At 33.3% G+C, this 6,000-nt stretch overlaps 1 protein-coding gene across 5 annotated transcripts in view; it reads right to left on the reverse strand.

The window, feature by feature from the left end:
* LOC123685146 (paired box protein Pax-6) overlaps positions 1 to 5,454 on the reverse strand; it is a 73,475-nt gene extending 68,021 nt beyond the window's left edge. For 4 of the 5 annotated variants that reach the window (XM_045624752.1, XM_045624751.1, XM_045624754.1 and 1 more), the window contains exon 1: positions 5,140 to 5,445. The gene's annotated coding sequence lies outside the window, so the exon portion shown is untranslated. Of the gene's footprint in view, positions 1 to 5,139 lie in introns of all 5 variants that reach the window. The other variant, XM_045624753.1, reaches the window with a different exon arrangement.
* Positions 5,455 to 6,000: the final 546 nt, after the last annotated feature.

Below are 6,000 nucleotides of genomic sequence, written 5' to 3' on the forward strand. Positions count from 1 at the left end.
ACAACCTCCACTCGAAACTTGGCACTTGGCTCAGACCCTCGTCGATCTCCGAGGCAAAGTCAAACGAAAAAAATCGGCAAACTCTACGAGAGTCTCTGTAGCCGTTTATGTTAGAAGCTCGCTTTGAGTTACACAATTACGAACATGATTAAAGTTAAAATCCTCATGAAAATGCGTATTCACGTGACGGCGGGTTCCGCAATTTTAATTATGACGTCAAGTGTTGCCTTGATGTGTATGCCGATTATTATGTGACCCTTCTGGAGGCTTGGTCTTGAGCCTATGGTTATTGCAGGGGTCGAGATTATGCTTTCTGTTGGCTTAATGGTGAATCCAATAAATCTTTTCAGGCTTTTCACTGCTTTAACTTCAAACCCTCCGTGGGGGCATCTGATGCTTTGATCATGTTGAAGGACTTTTGCGTCAGTAGGAAAATTTCGCTTATTGGGCCACTAGTGGTGGTTTGTTTGGTGTTATAAATGGATGAAAATATGCTAAGATATGTTGGTGTTCCTTTAAATTCGAGGTAAAAACGAAAATGATAAATTCTTTGCATCATTTTAGGTAAAAAGTCCCGCAAACACTTTGTTTTCGCAATAAAAGATGTTAAAGACTGATTTTTTTTTTCAAGATTTTTATCATAGCACCTTCCTTTAGCAAGGTATTCAACTCAAATTTGGCATTGATATTCCAATTTGAAGTTTTCATCATGTGATATGATAAGTTTGAATGCAAATCTACAGGGTGATATTCTTTCTGTTACAGTACCCATTTCTTTCCTCCAGAACTTCTTATTGGTGGACCACTGGTAGTTTAGAAAAATGTAAAAAGAAACTTTGGTCCAATAGTTAGGGATTCATCAAACCAAGTAGCTTGACATTTTAATCAACTACTTGATTGAAAATCAAGCTCGTGAAAAATTACATACTTGAGCTTGACTTGATTTTATATATTTATTGCTTGATATCAAGATATCAAGCTACTTGATATTACTTGAGCTTGATATGCACGCGTCGCACGGCATATATTTCTGCAATCTCGTGCGCGCTAAGACTAAATAAGGGGATTCCTCGAACGCCGAGAGACTGAAGCATTCGCCAGTGTGACTTTATTAATAGTTTTCTCACATTTCTATGAAATCTATTGGTAGATTTTGGTAGTTTCAGAAATATCTTTCCAAACTTGGCCAAGGATTTTTTATCAACGCCAGCATCTTCAGCTACTGTTGAAAGACAAATTTTTAGAGCTGCTCTTACAGTTACAAAGTATCCAGTAGCTCGATATGATTCAAGTACTTGATAAATAAATACTGGACTTGATTCGAGATTGAAAAATTACTACTTGGCTTGAGGTTGACTTGAAATCAAGTCACTTTTTGGTTTGTTGTTTCATCTTATCTGTTACCGATAAAGTTTATGGTTTTAATGTGAAATTTCACCTTTGCTACAACCACTTTCATTACTTTAATAATTTTTACGATTCGTCACAAATGGCACTATACCTAATCGAATTTGAATTTTACATCTGAACGACCTTATCTAATGTATAACCCCTAAAGCAATAGATACCGATAAATTCATATATTTCATAAATTCGTTAAAAATGACCGTGAGTAATAAGAAAATAGTAACACAAACATTCAATTTGTTAAAATTGTTGTCTGTCTATATGCACTTACTAATTTCAGAAACTAATGTACGGATTTTATTGCGGTTCCCATAGTTGGCTTTGTTGAAGAGAAATATAGATAGGTGATTTTATATTCAATTTCATTAAATATATTTGCCAAAAAAAAAATTGATTTATTCTCCTAGTAATTTATTCACAACAATGTTCATTTACTGATGATATACCTCATTTATCATCGATGCAAAAAATTATTTACTTACAAAAAACGATGGCATATTCGTCACTGTGTTGTGTCTAATTGTAAATTCCAAAATTCAATGGATATAATCAAATCAATGAAACTGCAAGTTTCTACTAAAAACCCTCACCTTATTGGAAATTGATTGTGCCTACCTATACCTACATAAATAATGGTTTGTTTCTGTGTTACAATAAGTGTTCTTTTTTTTTTCATATACCTAATAATATATACCTCTATCAATAGAAACCATAAATGGCTTTCAAATTCCGTACAAAACTAATAGGCAACTCACAAGGATTATGTAGGTACACCCTTCATTAAATCTAAAAGCACTGTCAAAACACAATTTCATCTCTTCAAAATTTCAGAACATGAAAATAAATTTTTGTAGTAACTAACCGAAATTTAACAATTCAAAAAACCTGATGTACAGCGTTGATGTATTTTTCTACCCCGTACTATAATAGAATAATACAAATAGGGTAAATGCACTGGTTCTCGACCAGTTAACAGAAACATCGATTTCGAGCACGATGTTTTCACACATAAACTTATCAAATTTCAATGGTGTTGGTGTTCATCGATTCTTTGGCGAGTTTTAAATGATTTGTCATATAATTTTAAGCGTTTTTTCCGCATGTAACCTTCGAAATGTGAAAACATATAGAAAATCTCAATAACCTTCGGTTCTCGACCACGCCGCAGAATTCACGACCATTTTTGTGTTAGTTTTCGACCACTAATAATAGTGGCCGCTCCACTTAAAAATTTTATAAAAAACTTTAGAGCGAGATGAGTGATTAGTACTTACTTTCGTACAGTACCATCGACATCACTACCTATCACTCAGATGGGTTTCAGATGAGGTAATCAAGTAAGAAACACTCGGAATGTAAAAAAAAATTATTTTGCAAAAGTTTCCAATTTCTATAAATATTTCAAAATAGCAACTCATACAACAATATTTTGCTCTTAATATCTATGTAGAAACTAATGAGTAAATAAAATATAAAACACCGACCACCAGTGGTCGAGAATTAAGTACAACTAAATTGGTTCTCGACCGCGAATAAATAAAGGGTAGAAATAAGTGTTTCAACGTTAATTCGGTGGTCGCAAACTAATATTCAGAAAGTAGATATATAAATGAATCAGGGTATCGAAAAAAACGAAAATGATCCAACAGAAATATATCGGTTGAAATAAACAATTATTGAAGTGACATATTGGTTCTCGACCACTTTGGTCGAGAAATTAAAGATACAAATTTTCCAATACCAGTTCGCGACCGCCGAATATTGAACAAAAAAATTTACATTTATTTGCTTTTTGATTGAAATACACTCGAAAATATATCTTATAGTTGATATGGAACGAAATATACACACATAATTCATTTAAAATAAGAAATAATTACTATTTTCTGGTCATATATCACAAAGCACTTTTCTAAGAGAGGACGAGAAAGAACCCTTTTCTATGATAGACGATTATAAACTAATTTTTAGCGCGAAAACTTTGACCTATACCACTACTATGCAAACTATCTTGGAAGGGTAGAATGGTCGAGAACACGTACCGTGAAAATATTTTGCACTACATGATATATTTTTATTATTATTTTATCTCAAATCACGGAATGGTCGAGAACCAGTGCATTTACCCTACATGCCCATAAACCCTTTCATAAGGAGATCCTTTGTGATACAGATTTTTCATAACGATGCAGATTTTTAACCAATAGAAACCCATAATTTTTCAATCAAGCATGCTGTGAATTTGAGGTACTAAATTTCCATAGAATTTAGCTCGATAAATATATAGGATTCAAAATTTTTTATATCAGCGATATAGAAGAATTACCTACTTCCATACATATCGGAGAAAGCAGAAAATACAGTATAAAATAATTTACCCCAAAAATCTAACAAAGTGTACAAAAAACTGTATCAACGGTTTATGGACCGAACGAATATCTGCAAATAATATTTATAGGTACCTAGTTCTTCATTATTTATAGTAGTGCAGTTAAGTATAGGGTGTAGAAAAAATAGCCTATGCAACTCTCTCGTAATGTAACCATCATTACATGATCGTTGCATAATAAATCATTGTTTAGAAATGCAAAAAGTTAGTTTCTTATCAATTTCATGCAGGTACATATACCTACCTAATTCTCTCAATATATCCCAAAATCTGTAGAAATATTTTAGGATTTCTATTCAAATTGTCCATTCGTTTTACTATGATTTAATTTACACAAGTTATTTTTATAAACAAGTAAATATACATTGTACCGACCTGGTTTCATCGCTTTAACTATTAATTCTCATTTATTGACAATAAATCCTTAATATACTTTAGATCCTATATTTCATCTCATAGGTAGTAGGTAACTGTATTATGTTCTGTTAATATGTTATGTACCTAGATACCTACACTTATTATATTTTAATATTTGGAAGATACACCTATACAAAATAAGTGTAAAAAACAGAATAAACTTTCAATAAAGTTTTTTCGATAACATCAGATAAACTTAGGTAGGTATACCTACCTATGAGATGAAATAGAGGATCTAATTTTCTATAGCTTACTATATTCAGTTAGTATGAAACTTTGGAAGGAATTCTTACCGACTTCTGTAAAAAAAATTTCGAACTGAGTATATTTAAAGTATACTTTAAATATCCTTTTTTTTCCAGAAGTCGGTAAGAATTCCTTCCAAAGTTTCATACTAACTGAATATAGTAAGCTATAGAAAATTGTAAATTAGTATTGTATATAGGTTTTCATTGGGTCTTACTGTTTAAATATTGGTTTGTCTTTTGAAGTAAGATGAAATTATTGCAGTTCATTTATAGTAATCAAGTACATAACTACGGCAATAATATACACTGTGTCCGTAAAGTATGGAACAAATTCATTTTCACCTAAACAGATCATTTTAAGAAATAATCCTGAAACATGTCGATAGCTGAGCATATTCCAAAAATGTATCACATGTTGATTCCAATTGGTACAGCGTGGACAAAAATACAATAGTTTTGTGTGTGCTCATAAAGTAACGCGTTACATTCCTTATTAGTTAAATTGACAATATTATCAAAAATACTTATTGTCTAGCGGCAATTGTTTTGAATGTAACACGCTGTAGTTTGTTACATTATTTCTTAAAAATGAATTTGTTCCATACTTTACGGACACAGTGTATGTAAAACGAGATAAACATCAATAGGCGCAAAAAAAATAAAATCTGAAGAACCTACCTCAACCACGTCTTATCAAATCTTCTTCACTCTCGGGAAACTTTCCAAACGTCAAAATATCACTTGAGGGAAAATCACTGAACGTCGACAATTTATCGGTCCACTGGGCGATCTTAGCCCGCGCGCGTCTAAATGTCAATCGCCTTTTTAACGAACACCTGATTGCGTCGCCAATTATCCGTTAACAAACGCCTCAACGCACCGTTAAACCCGCGCGTGTATGAAAGCTTATCAACGCAAATATATCTAAGTTGCCTTAGCCGAAGCGTTCGCTAGACTGGGCATCCGTCCGAATAGACAAGTCTAAATGTTGTCACTGGGTTCACTCGCTAGGCTGACTCCAGACTCTCTCAATACCGCTGGGAGGGGCGGGCCCGCATTTATACTCCGCCCAGAATTTATACGTTTAAGAGGGGATTACTGGAAATATAGACGATATTATAGACGTTTTGAGGGATCTTGGACTTGGTTTTGTAGGTTAATATTGTGGCGGCGGAGGATTAGTGAGAAATCCGAATTTGTTGGAAGGAAGCTTGAATATTTTTGGGTCAATTAATAATGTGTTCTTGTGGAATGTAATTGATTATGATTTATAATTAAGTTGGTCTGTGGTGTATCGCCTTATGAAGGGACAAATGAACTGAACTGAAGTCTGACACTGTTAAGGCTTACAGAGGAAGAAGAAGAACTCTTGTGATTCTACTCGATGCTGTCTCCCACCATGGTCCCACCAGAGAGTGCTTTCAATTATTCAGTATTCACTCAGTAACTTCATTCATCATCATTACATATTCAAGTATTCAATCCTTGTTATTCACAAGTTATTACTATTATAACATTACAGTCATATACAGTGTGTGT

Source organism: Harmonia axyridis, chromosome 7 (assembly GCF_914767665.1).
Source record: "Harmonia axyridis chromosome 7, icHarAxyr1.1, whole genome shotgun sequence".
Taxonomy (NCBI): Eukaryota; Metazoa; Arthropoda; class Insecta; order Coleoptera; family Coccinellidae; genus Harmonia; species Harmonia axyridis.